Source organism: Triturus cristatus, chromosome 1_1 (genome assembly GCF_964204655.1).
Source record: "Triturus cristatus chromosome 1_1, aTriCri1.1, whole genome shotgun sequence".
NCBI classification, from domain to species: domain Eukaryota; kingdom Metazoa; phylum Chordata; class Amphibia; order Caudata; family Salamandridae; genus Triturus; species Triturus cristatus.
The window spans coordinates 91,204,147-91,218,608 of record NC_140579.1 but is presented as its reverse complement, the minus strand read 5'-3'; the positions used below and the strand labels follow the sequence as shown (position 1 = coordinate 91,218,608).

The 14,462-nt window shown below is 44.1% G+C and overlaps 1 protein-coding gene across 4 annotated transcripts in view; it reads right to left on the bottom strand.

Annotated features, from left to right (window-relative positions):
- Positions 1–14,462, bottom strand: part of LOC146869579 (butyrophilin subfamily 3 member A3-like) — a 473,774-nt gene that overhangs the window by 429,822 nt on the left and 29,490 nt on the right. For 3 of the 4 annotated variants that reach the window (XM_085606395.1, XM_085606440.1, XM_085606417.1), the window contains exon 2: positions 3,330–3,445. The gene's annotated coding sequence lies outside the window, so the exon portion shown is untranslated. Of the gene's footprint in view, positions 1–3,329; positions 3,446–8,880; positions 8,978–14,462 lie in introns of all 4 variants that reach the window. The other variant, XM_085606426.1, reaches the window with a different exon arrangement.

Genomic DNA, 14,462 nt, shown 5'->3' with positions numbered 1-14,462 from the left:
TGTAAAATAAGCATATATAAAAAAAAACTTATATGCTCGTTTTGGGTCTAAGTCTTTTAGAACTGTATTTTTTGGCTCATTATGACACCCTTCCACCTCCATAAAGGGACAAGGAATCAATGCAAAGGGGTTAGTTCTGGGAAAGTTTAATTTTGGCAAAATTACCCACAGTAGTTTTGAAAGGTGGGGACTAGAGGAAACTTAGTTTACACATGCCGATTGCTATCCTGGACCAACCCTTTAACACAGTTTTGAATTTCAAGGCAGCTTTCAGTAAAAAAAATATTATAATAAAGCTACGGTGGCATGCACCAGGCATCTTGGATGGGAATTTGAATTTGTTCGTTTTTTACTCGGCGTTCAGGGCCTTATCCTTCCAGAGGCTTTGAGGCCTAAGGGATCGCAAAAGGAAACAAGCATTGAAAATGCAATAGGTCTCGCCTTTGATTGAGTTAAAGCCATTTGCTTTGCTAATGGTATTGTATAGCAAAGCAAATGGCTTTAACTTAATGAAATGCGAGACCTATAGCATTTGTAATGCTTGTTTTTATTAGGCGCAGAGAGATCAAGTGATCTGCCCAGAATCACACAATGTTGAGCGTCGTTGCCGAGCTTCGAGGTCGACCGCTCTAGCTGTACGGATATATCCTCTCCAAATGATGGCTCCTTCAGTGATCGCTATGTCAAAATAAAAAGATCCCTTTGGATTCCTTATAGGACATACACCAAATCACTCACATACAGTCAATAGAACTAAATGCCAGCACCCAATTGAGACCGAAAATGCAATACGTAAACAATATATCATGTGTTCTTTATTTAGATCATAAAATCTATTAAAAACATATCATCCATATAACAAATGGGAGAATCTAATAATTTTAAGAAAGTCAACAAACAATAATTTGTAGTATATCAAAGGCACTTAAAATACATGAACCTAAATGGTAATGTTCACAAATTAATATACAATGAGCATTTTATTTTATTCAGCACAAATTCAATGTTGTTCTAGATGCCTTCTTGAGCCAGAGATTCCTTTATTTCTGCCAAATGTTGTTTGAATCCTTCCTACAAAATTTTATAAAAAGAGCGACGCGTTTCAGTGGTATCATTTAATTCACCACCTTCTTCAGGCTCACAAACAGTTATAGCAAATCTCCCAAGTAATTGTATCTGATAAAGGGTAGACCGGAGAACTGTATATCTCTCCTTTCACAATATAGATTTATCTTCACAGATAGTACCTCACTGTTATTTCTCTGTAGGGGGGGGGGCACAGTCTCCTCCCTTGATAACATCTTTGATGGTAACAATAATGTTTAAACCAGCAGAAAGAAGATAACAAATGCGGGGCCTAGCCTTGTCTGCTACACTGTTTATGGGCTTTGGAAAAAATGTTGTAGTCAATATTAACCAATGAGATAGGTCTGTAATTTTTACAGTGCTTGGAGTCTTTACCTTCCTTAGGGATAAGACATATGTGGGCTTCCGAGAAAGTGCCAGAGGAGCCATTTGAGGAAGAAAAAAAGCTTATAAGTGAGTGCAAAAAGTTAGAGAAATGTGTATTCAATTCAACAGTAAAACCATCAGGGCCGGGCGCTTTATCTTTTTTATGGTTTTGGAGAGCATGTAGGAGTTCTTGCTGGGAGAGATCAGATTCTAATTGAGATAAATCTGGAGTTGCCTGTGGAGGTTTTTGGATATTAGAGAAGAATTGCCATAATGAAAGATCCGTGGGTTGGGTTTCTTAAGAGTATAAGGATTTGTAAAAAAGGGAGAATTAATTTAAAATTTCGACATCTTTAAAATTTAAGACCGAGTGCTCATCAAAAATAGAATCAATATTTAATTTATTTTGACAGATCTTTAGATAGTTGGCTAAAATTTTCCCTGTTTTGGTTTTACCCCCATAAAAATTTGCACTAGATTTTAATAAATAAAGTGAAGCATCTTGTTGATTTTTTGTTAAATTCCAATTTAGCATTAATATAGGCTTTCAAACAAGTCTCCAATTGTGATGTGTAATAAGAGTGTTCTAGTGCCTTAATATCTTGTAGTAGAGCCGTGGTAATCTCATGTGCAGACAGTTTATAATAAATCTCTCTCTAATGCCTTAAATGCGTCCCAGATAATTGCGGGTGATAGGGACTCTGTATGATTTCTTTCAAAGTAATCGGTAAAGAAAGGGATTAAGATGCAGAGAATTTTGGGGTCTAGGAGAAGAGCGTTATTAAAATGCTATCTTCTGGGAGAGTTAGTTTTAGGCAATATATCGAAGCCAATGGAAACATGTGCGTGATCCGAAAGGAGAATAGGAACAATGTCTGCAAACGTGAGGGATTGCGAAATATTATGGGAAACAAAAATATAGTTAATTCTTGATTGGGTGTGATATGATGAGGAATAAAAGGAATATTCCCTGATGGTGGGATTACAAAGCCGCTAGGCATCAAGCAATTTATATTGAGATATAGCGTGAGCAAAATATTTGTGTGTTTTATTGGGTATAAAAGCCACTTTAGGGTTTATCTAGAAAAGGGTCTAATACTTGATTGCAATCCCCAGCCAAAATAAAATTATCCTCAATACAATTCGAAATCCTCTTTGTTAGGACAGGCCAAAAAGAAACATCTCCACCTGTAGGTGCATAAACATTAAGAAAAGAAACTGGTATATTTTTTAGTAATAATTGAACAATAAGCCATCTCCCATCAGTATAAGCTTCCTGCGATCGTAAAGTAACTGGAAGAGATTTACGGCATAGGATTGCAACTCCGTTGCGTTTACCATCCCCGGGAGAAAAATAAATCTCCCCTACCCAACCTCTTTTCACTTTCAAGGACTCACTTTCCATAAGGTGAGTTTCCTGTAGGAAAACAATATCAGCATTTAACTTAGCTAGATGTGACAGAACCCTCTGTCTCTTGATAGGAGAATTTAAACCCCTAATATTCTATTAAACTAATTTAAGTGGCATGACATACTAAATCAAAATACAAGAAACATTTCCTACCAACATTCCAATTCAATAAAGTGGAAAGGTCAGCAATAAAAGAATCCAAACTTGTAGCGTTAAAGTTCAATTCCACGCAAAAAAAGTTGAAAGATATTTAGAGAGAGATAAGAAAATAGGCGGAATGAAACGAGCTTAGGAAAAGGAGAAATGTAGAAAACAGAAAAGCAGAGACAAAAATGGAAAAGAAAGTAAGTCACCTGAGAAGAAATAAGTGTGAAACCGTAATGATAGAAGAGGAAGATAAATGAAGAATTTGCAAACATATAACAAAGGACAGAACAAATAATACATAAACCAACAACGTACTTACAAAAGGAAGATTCAGGGAAACACGTGAGGGGGGATGGAACCACGTGGAGAAAACGACATGTCTGGGACGAGACGAACAGAGGGCCCAGGAGAAACCACGATGTCGGGATAGGGAATCTGTAAGGGCGATGAATAACAAGGATTTGGATAAATAATTAAACATACAAAAGGGCAGATGTTGAACCGAACTATAACAGGAATGATAGCAGTAAACTGGCAAACTAGACCAAACAAGCCATCAATGTGTAATCCATAAACTTAAAAGGCGACAATAAAGGAGGATATTATTGAAACACAATATGAGCAAGAGAACAATGAGAACCAAGAACAATGAGAACATAGCGAACCATCAAATAACAAGCAACATAGTCTAGGTAAAGAGGAGTTGTAACAACTAATCCACATGAGTTGGGCCCTATATTGTTCCAGCAAAATCATAGAGTCATCTGTGATTCGAAGAGGAAGGCCGTTGAGTATCCATCGCATCTGAATTGCAAGAGTTAATGAAACTTTGCAGCCTTGCTGGGTCATCATATGTAATTGTTCTGTTGCTGTATGTAACCTTAAACAGGCATGGGTGGAAAAGACCATAGTGGGCACCCAAAGATCGGAGAGCTGGTCTCATGTCAAGGAAAGCTTTAAGTCTGTTAGCAGTGACCTTGGCATAGACTTCTGCGAAAAACAGAGTTGAACCAGACCAAGTAATACGTTGAGTAGACTTGACCGCAGATAACACCATTAATAAGTCTGTATACTCCAGGAAGTAAATAATGACTCCTCTTGGCCGCTGTGAAGGTGACATACTGGAAGAAGGGCAACCTAGTCTGTGTGCTCTTTGAATGTTGACAGTTACACCCTCTGCCAAGTGCAACACTTTGGGAAGAAAAGATTTAAAGAAAGTGATAGGGTCTACTCCCTTCCACCAAGCCATAAATGCATAGATTGTTCCTCCTGTTCCTCCTGCTGAGATTTTCAAGGTCCTCGATCTGCTTCTGGAGCGTGGAAACCTGTGATTGAAGCAGAGAGACACTCGAGGTGGTATTCCTGAAGGAGGAGACAGATTGTTCCACCGCAGTGACCCCTGCGTCAAGTTGAGGTCAGTTGTCTGTTAAGGCTTGTAGTTTAGAGTTAGTCTCTTCCATGAAAGGTCAGAGGGCTCTTGATTTCATCCAACAGCAACTCCATAGAAATCGGTGAGGTTGATTTAGGAGGCGAAGGGGGATTTTGCTTTAGGAGCTTAGTGAATGTCTTCCCAGGTGGCACCACTGAATGAGCCATGGTTGTCCCCGGAGAACTTGTTGTAGACAGCATAGAATCTTCAAATTGGGAGTATGCAGTAAAAATCTTGGTATTTTTCTACAAAAATATGTTTGTGTTGCGTTTTCGTGGAAAGAGCACCTCTCGTTCTGCCCATAAGGACACAACACAGTCGCCAAGCAAAGAATAGGCGTGAAAATTGACACTTAGATGTGAATTCAAAGCAGAGGAAGAAACCATGCCGAGCTCACAGCAGATATGCACATGATGGTCGAAGCGGTCAGCAATAGTGAAGCCTAATAAACATGACTCCACTCCTGACCACGTACAGAAGAAAAAAAAATATATATATATATATATATATATATATATATATATATATAGATTATATATATATATATTCACTGAAAAAAAAATAGGTTTCAGGGGGGTTCTAGTTAGCTGGACTTTTCACTCGTACAAAACCATTGAAATTCCAGCGTTATATTTAGTTCAGCTAACTAACTCGCGCGCCCTCAATGCACTGCTGATGACGTCACATATTACATCACTCATGACATGGTCAGTGACATCACTCATGACATCACTGATGACATCACTGATGACATCATCTAGTGAATGTGTGTTTTTCTGAAAATTACATATGTTTTATATATGTATATCTCAAGGTCGATGGAAGAATAAATGGTTATACAAGTGTCTAAATGGATGATTTGTTTTTGAAAATTGATTGTATAACTGACTGATTAAGTGTATTTTAGTGAATACAAGGCTTAGTGAGTAATGTTTAAATATGTAAATATCTGTATCAGTCTCTCACTTTGTGTATAAGTGGCTGCATGGGTTGGTGAGTAGCTACATGAGTGTCTATATAGGTTATTAGTTGGTTTTTTGAGTAGCAGTATGAGTGTCTGAGTGTCTGTATGGTTTGGTGGGGGGTATTACGTAGTGCATGAATGAGTGACTCACTGTTTGTATGTGTTGAAGACAGCATGTGTGCAGGACTGTATGGGTGGATGAGTTTGTGCATGGGTGTGTTGGTGAGTGAATGACTGTCAATAGTGTCTTTATGAGTAACTACATATGTTTTAAACTAGTATATGTGACTATTGGTGTATATAAGTGAGTATATGTGAGAGTGAGAGATTGGAAGAGTTCCTGTATGAATAAGTATGTGTTTCTATAAGTAATTGTTTAAAAGACTAAGTATGTGTAAGTTTCTGTAGAAGTAAGTGTGGTGGTGTGTGTATAACTGTATATGCAAGCAAATGGATGCTTGATTCTTTATTAGCATGAGTGACTATGTGTGTGAGTAACTATGGATGAGTGGCATTGTGTAACAGGATGTATAGGTGTATGAGTACATATGATGAGTGAGTGCATGTATGAGTGACTGTATAGGACTGTTGGTGAATGAGTGGATGTGTATGTGGATCTTAGAATTACTGAATAGGTTGTTGTAACTGGTATTGGTATGTCCATTGTTTGGAAAATTTTAGTTTCTATTTTTGAACGTGTGTATCAAAGGTTTTATTAGGGGGAGAGGAGATCTGCCACTCTATCACAAGGATGCTGTCATGAGTGATGTCATTTGAGATGTCATCAGTGATGTCATGAGTGATGTCACTGACCATTTCATGAGTGATGTAATATGTGACGTCATCAGCAGTGCATTGAGGGCGCGCGAGTTATAGTTAGCTGAACTAACTATAACGCGGGAATTTCAATGGTTTTGTACGAGTGAAAAGTCCAGCTAACTATAACGCCCCTGAAACCTATGGTTTTTTCAGTGAATTTTTAAGGTTTTTTTAATGCTAATTCCCAACTATAACGTGCCTGAAACCTATGGTTTTTTCAGCGAATTTCAAAGGTGTTTTAAATGCTAATTTCTAACTATGCCTACAGAGATAGGACATGTGAAGAAAGAAGAAAAAATGCACAGAAAGAAAAAAAAGAAATGCAGAAAGAAGCAACAGAAGTCCTCAAAGACAAAGAAAAGTGCAGGAAGAAGGATAACATGCAGAAAGAACAAACAGAAGAGCAGAAAGAAGCCTTGTTGCAAAATCATCCTGTACCCTCAACTTTTTCAGACGGATACTGGTGGTAACGGAGTCTGACTAACCAGTCCTAGAGCCAGTGCTATGTTAAAAGACACTCAGAATACAGTGAAAACACCTACATACACTAGGGAACACTATGCGTTGGGGTCCCCCTGTGATTAGCATGACCTCCTCTGTAAGCCCCTAGTATATAATAGGGCAGGGGATTAAAACTACCTCTTAAAACGCGCCACAGGGCGTGTTTGCACACGTCACCTCATGCCCCGTCCCCTCCCTTCCCCACTGTGTAAACACGCCCTGTGGCCGTTTTAGGTTGGGAGATTAAGTCCCCTTGAATCCTGAGGGTCCCTAGGGGCAAAAAAGCCCACTAGGTACCTCCAGTAAGCACCACAGAGCTGCGTTGCAGAGAGGTGTAAAAAGTGGCACCGCCTGGACCACCTCTCTGCAACGCAGCTCAGTGGCGCTTAATGGAAGCACCTGGTGGGCAAGTTAGCCCCCAGGGGCCCTCAGGATTCAAGGGGAATTATTTCTTCAACTTAAAACGCGCCATAGGGCGTGTTTGCACACGTCACCTCAGGCCCCGTCCCCTCCCTTCCCAACTGTGTAAACACGCCCTGTGGCTGTTCTAAGTTGAGAAATTAAGTCCCCTTGAATCCTAAGGGTCCCTAGGGTCAAACTAGCCCACTAGGTACCTCCAGTAAGCGCCACAGAGCTGCGTGGCATAGAGGTGTAAAAAGGGGCATGGCCTCAGAACACCTGTCTGCAACGCAGCTCCCTGGTGCATACTGGAGATACCTGTTGAGCTAGTTGGCCCTACGGGACCCTCAGCATTGAAGGGGAATTAATTCCCCAACTTACAATTGGCCAGGGGGCGCGTTTGCAGAGTGCTGCAAGGAGGGGGCATGGCCTCCGGCGCGATTCCGGTCTTTCATTTATTTTATTTTTTTAAGAAGGAGGGCTGTGTGGCCCCCCTTATTTTTCTAATTTATTGGCCCTGGGGACCCCATCCCCCAGGGCCTGCATCCTAATTTTTTTTGTTGAAAAAAATAAATTTTGATGGGGGCCACGTGACACCCCTCTCAAGTCCTTAATCGGCCCCGGGGACCCCAACCCCCGGGGTCATGGCCTTTTTTTTTTCTATTCTTTAGGAGGGGGCTGCGTTGCCCCCCTCCTCAGGGCACTTATGGCCCCAGGGACCCCATCCCCCGGGGCCGGCCTTTGTTTATTATTTTAAAAAAATATATATTTATAGAAACACCTAGGACATGCTGGACAAACCATATGTACCTATCACCATGATGATTTGCGTGATATTCATTAAAAGGCGACTATGCATACAATGAATCCACGTGGAATGTAATTACACCGCTAGTGATGCTCTGACGTGTCTGACGCCCTACCGTGCCTAATCCCGCCAATGGGTACTCTCCAAGTAGACACCCTTGTTGTTTATTTATACAAACATGGGTAGCTATTGACGGGCACATTTAATACACACGCACACCAAGCCATTTAAAGGGGATTCGACAACTTCGACCAAACTATGCAAGAAACCCCCCTCACAGTTAATAAAACACACATCCACCGCCGGATGCATAATACTTTTTATTTTACTCTCTGGAAAGGAGACAAACCTCACTTGAGAGTCACAGCGTGCTCCTGGCTGAGCCCAATGCTGTGTTACACCCATCAGTGCCCGCCGAGTGCCACACACCTCTGTGTTGTATTCCACCAGCTAGTGCGTATGCTATGACACTCTCTGGCCCATGTGCACTGTAACACCGCCCCGTGAATATGTAATGCCACACTTGCCTTTGCACGGGTTATATTGCCCCATCTAACGTGCCTTCCTCGATGCCTATGTTATAACGCACAGCGCTATGCCATACATATTACAATCTGGGATCCATATCTTTGTCACAGTGCATATGCAACGTTACACTCCCCAGCACATATTTTATATTACAACTTTAGAGACTAGTTAGGTTACACAACACTGCCTTGTGCATATTACATTCCAAGGCACATATCGCATAGCACACGCTACTGCCTGTGCTATCTCGCGCTCTCCAATGAATCTGTAATTGCTCACAATGTATTGCATATTATATTTCACGCCCCGGTTCATCTTATATCACACTTTTTGGTGCATAGTTTATACCATATACTATATCTAGTTTTCATTTTCAATCGTGCTCTCAGGACTATGTTCTATATAACACTGCGTCCACCTACCTTTTTCACTGACATTACATTTTGCGATGGGGTGGAGGGTCAGGGGGTGTTTCTGCCAAGTGAGCCCAGAATCACAGTCACAAACGTCCTCTTCTTCCTGAATAAAAAAAGTGAGATTATGCTGCATATTTGTTCATATTTTAAGTAGTTCGCACAGACACACATTTTAAAAACAATAAAGTTCCTAATACTCACCTTCTCTGAACAGTTAGCTTGCTGCCCCATCCACCTCCTCCCTATCCTCTGTTGTCTGAATCCATGGACTAGCCTCCTCCCTCCTGCCATGCATGGTCTGATGTGCTGCCACTGCCCTCCATTTAGCAAGATGTACCAGTCCACTCCTCCTGCCCTCCATTGCCCAATTCTATGGCTCATCATTCACCTCCTGCTTAGCCTCTGTGCTTAGCTTGCTGCCCCTATTCTCCTTCCCCCTGCTCTCCGATGTCTTTGTGCATGCCCCTGCTCCAAACTTTTTGCCCACCATGTTCCATGGACCTGCCACGCCTATCTACTCAGTGTTCTGTTGAGCTGCCACTCCCCTCCCACCTGCCTAGCATTGTCAGATGACAATAACCTGTCCCTGCCACCTCCACCCTGCCTGTCCACATGCCATGCCCCTATCCCCTTCCTCCTGTCCTCCATGGTCCATTTTACTGCCACACCCTTCTACCCTCCCTGGTCTGTTGTGCTGCAACTGCTCCTCCTGCCTGCCCCGCGCGGTCTGTTGTGAGGCCCCTTCCCCTGAACTCTCTTGTCTGTGCCCAGGTCCTGACCCTCCCTTCTATCCTCCATGGTCCTTTGTGCATGCCCCTGCACCCTCCTTCTTGCCCATCATAGCCATTGTGCTGCCACTAACCCTCCCGCTTGCCATGCATGGTCTTCTGTGCTGCCATGGCCCCTGCCACCTTCCCTGTGTGGTCAGCTAGCTGCCCCTGACCCCCTCTCACCTTCCCTCCATGGTCTGTGTATATGCCATCATAGTCTCACTGTTGCTCTCCATGGTGTGTCTTGTTTCCAGTGCCCATCCTGCCTGACCTCCATGGTCATCTTGCCGCTCCTGCTCTGCCCCCTTGCCCCCAGCCCTCTGTTTCCATGTGCAGACCCCTATTCCCTCCCTCCTGGCTTGTCTGTTCCTTTGTAATGCCCCTGATCCGTCCTCCTGCCCTTTATGGTCTGTTATGCTGCAGCTTTCTTTCCTCTCTGTACATTATGGTCAGCTAGCTACCATTGCCTCTTTACCCTCTGTTCTCTGTTGTCCATGTGCATGGTCCTGTCCCCTCCCTATTGCATTCTATGGATTGTTGTGCTGCACTCCCGTCCCACATGCCCTGTGTGGTGTATTGTGCTGCTGCAAACCCCGATGCCTGCCCTGTAGGGTCAGTTTTGTGCACCTCTCCAGGTCCCTCCTGTCCTCTGTTATCTGAGTCCATGTCCCTTCCTCCTGCCTACCATGATCCAATGTACCATACTTGAGAACATTTTGAACTATATTGATTTCCCCCTTTGAGTTACATTGAAAAAGAGGAGATTGTAAACAGGAGACAGATCAAATAAAGCCCATTTGAGCTTAAAATCATTGGACCTTTCCTGGCTGAAACGGGTCTGTTGGCATGTATGGTTGTACTACCACTGCCTCTTCCTTCTGCCCACAATGGTCTATTATATTGCCACAGCCTCTCTTGCCAGTCCTGTATTGTTGGTTTGTTGCCCCTGCCCCCCTTTCCACTGCCCTCCATAGTCTGTTGTGCTGCCACTGCCCTTCCTGCCTGCCCAGTGTGGTCAAATTGTTGCCTCTGCACTCTCCTACCTGCCTTCAATTTTCAGAGTCCGTGCCCCTGGCCTCTGCCTCTCAATAGTATCCTAATGAACAACTAGATTGTTAACATTCTATATTTATTACAAAAGTGTGGAACGCCTGACGTCATCTTGATGTAATCAAAACTAATACCTAGAGCATTTCCTTTAGAAATTACATATATGAGAGGGTCTTATTTGCATCAAAATTATGGTTAGTGCTCTAAAAAACTAAAATGAGGACATGTTTTCTGAGTTTTCAAATAGCGACAAAGAACTTTTAAATTATTTGTAATCTTTGTTTTTTTATCCAGTTGACAACTTGATTAAATGTTGCACTTAGGGGAGAGGATGTGGTGTTACTTCCAGAGCTGCAGACTTTGCAACTGGGGAACTAGGTTGGAGTTTCTGCTTCAGCTCAACATTCTGTGATTCTGGTCAAATCACTTAATCTCCCCATGTCTACAACCAAAATGAATTTGATCTTGTGTGATGTAACCAATGCTCATGTAAAGCACTCCAATACCTGACAAGTCTGCACTATATAAAACTGCAAATACACAAAAAATAAGTGTTTAGCACACTTCTGTCATTGGGCTACATCTGGGTGATATTTGTGCTGCATTTGGGTTCTTTTGTCTCTGGTGGCCATCTTGGGAGATTTATTTGTTATGAAGTTTCCTAATTTCCTCATTTACTGCAGTCTCCTCAGTAGGAAATGCTTTCAGTTTTTTACTTTGATTCCATCAAGAAGGTATTCAGATATGTCACACATTTGCCATAAATTCTGAACATTAGCACTCTAGTTGCTCATTAGATCACTGCAGTAAAGCTACTGCTCACCACGGAAGTCTGCTGTTGGTATTAAAAGTGCATGTTTCAGTCTGCATATCAGATTTTTTTAATGAAATAGAAGAGGATTTGTGAAGTCAGAAAAATTAGGGCACATTTTGAGTTTCTGCAGCACTAATCATAATTTCTATGGCAAAATGAACCCCCTCATTTTGTTCCTTTGTAAATTAAATGTTTTAAGTGTTACCAGTTTATTCCAATCAAGATGGCTTCAGGTGTGCCATACTTTTGTCACAAGTAAGACTGTTAGCGCTCTAGTTGTTCGTTAGAACACTCTGGGACATTCTGTCATTGGGCTATACTTGGGCTACATCTGGGTGATATTTGGGCTACATTTGAGCTCTTTTGTCTCTGTTATGAAGTTTCCTAATTTCCTCATTTACTGCAGTCTCCTCAGTAGGAAATACTTTCAGTTTTTTACTTTGGTTCCATCAAGAAGACATTCAGATGTGTCACATTTGCCATAAATTCTGAATGTTAGCACTGTAGTTGCTCATTAGATCACTGTAGTAAAGCTACTGCTCACCAGGGAAGTCTGCTGCTGGTATTCAAAGTGCATGTTTCAGTCTACATGTCAGAATTTTTTTATGAAATAGAAGAGGATTTGAGAAGTCAAAATGTGCCCTAATTTTTCTTTCTGCAGCACTAATCATAATTTCTATGGCAAAATGAACCCCCTCATTTGTAAATTAAATGTTTTAAGAGTTACCACTTTATTCCAATCAAGATGGCTTCAGGTGTGCCATACGTTTGTCATAAGTAGGACTGTTAGCGCTCTAGCTGTTCTTTAGAACACTCTGGAAGCTGCAGTAGGACACAAAGGAATCAACTGACAGTCTCTGCCCTTGTTGGATGTACATGTTTTACTGAGAATGTCAGACTTCATTCTCACATGACTGAGAAAGATAATGTGAATTTACAGAAAATATGCTCTCAGTTTAGCTTATAGATCACCTTCCAAACCTCTGTGGGAAAAGCATGAGAAAATAGTTCTCTCAAACATGATTCATGATGCTGATGACGTCACATATTACATCACTGTATTCACTAAGATACTGTTAATAAGTCAGTTATACAATTAATTTTACAAAAACAAACATCCATTTAGACACTTTTTTACCCGTTTATTCTTCCATTAACCTTTAGATATACATGGGGGGGGGCGCTAGAGGGCGCACAGCGGAATGGCTGCCTCGTGAGACAGCTCCGCCGGACGGGGTAAACAAACGATGCAACGGGCGTGATACACGCGCCGCCACTGCCTGTAAACGACACAACGGACGTCGGAAGGTGTCCGCCACCTGTGGCGAGTCCGCAGATCGTCTGAGCTGGCCGAGTTCTCCTGAAATGCGACCTTGACCGTTCCGCCGCAGGCACTTCTAACGGCTGCCAAAATGGCGGCGCCCGGGGAGATGCGAGCGCGCTGAGCCTGGATTACACAACGGCGATCACGGCGATCTGTGTCTGCGGCGTCAGCGACGCTGGATGCTGCCCCCACGGGACGGCCTGGAGCTGAGGGCCGGGGGGGCTCCGGAGCGCTATGCGACCTGAGAGGCGGTGTGACGCGAGGCGGGGACCGAGGCTGGAGCCTGACGGTGTGCTGATGCTGAATCGAGACGTCGAGCCGTGCGCCCCGCCGGCATGAGATGGGGGTGAGTGCTGCCATAGCCTGCGGTGGAACACAGCAATGCATTGGAGGGCAGGACGATTCAGAAGCGAGGCTGCTGGGGCGCTATAGACCTGCCTGCTCACCGGGAACCGAGGAAACTGGAGAATCCCAAGCAGACGCGACGTGCGTGTGAGTGCGACTGCCCCTGCCTGCATGTCGCGGTCTACCACATAAACCAGGAGGAGTGATCAGTGGGAGGACTGCGCGCCTGGGGCATACGAACTGCGGCCCATGCTGACGCCCGGACGCCGATGCTTGCTGAGGGTGAGGCGGCGCCTGTAGTGAGACGAGCGGTGGTGCAGTCGCACGTTCGCCTGAGGAACGCTACGAGGCCCTGACGCTGCCGCCTAGCCTCTCAGAATATATCACCGCTGCGCGAGGAACACTGCAGCTGGGTGGCCCTGCGGACAGATACAACGACGGAGTTAGGCTGCGAGATGGGGAAGCCGGAAAAGACGCAAGCCAAGCTCCAATTTGAAACCAAGCGGCAGGCCAAGGGCGCCACGATGTCGTCGGACACTGCTACGGACGCTGGGGAGGCAACACCTCAGGGCATGGAGGGAGCTCTGAAGGCCATCCAGCAAAGCCTGCACGACATCCATGGAAAGCTGGATACTATCACGCTGCGTGTGGACAACATGGCGGCCAAGCTGGATGGGCACGGCGAGCGGCTGACGGAGGCAGAGACACGCATCGGGGCAATCGAGGATGCCTCGCTAAACACGGCCAAGCAGTGCGTGGAGGCCGAGAAGCTGCTGGAGGCGCTGCGGCACAAGACGGAGGACTTGGAGGCGCGCTCACGACGCAACAATGTGCGCATAACGGGGGTTCCGGAGTCCACCAACATAGGCAGGATGGAAACCTATGTTGAGGAGATGGTTCGCAGCGTCATTGGGGTGGACCAACTTTCTCCGATGTTCCTGATTAAAAGGGCGCACAGATCGCTGGCCCCGAGACCGAAGCCTGGAGCACCCCCGTGACCAATAGTCGCTAGAGTCTTGAATTACAGAGATCGCGATGCCATTCTCAGAATAGCGAGAGAGAAGAAAAAGGTAGCATACCAGGGCAACGCGCTAGAATTCTACCCGGACTTTACGGTTGCAGTCCAGCTAGCACGTAAGGAGTTCAATCCGGTTAAAAAGAGACTGCGCGGTGGAGACGGAGGGCCAACAGCGAGCGGAGGAGATAGTCCACCTCCAGCAGGACGTTCTTCGCCTCCGGGAACAGTGTGTGGAGCTCCAGGCCCACTCCGAGGACCTTGAGAACA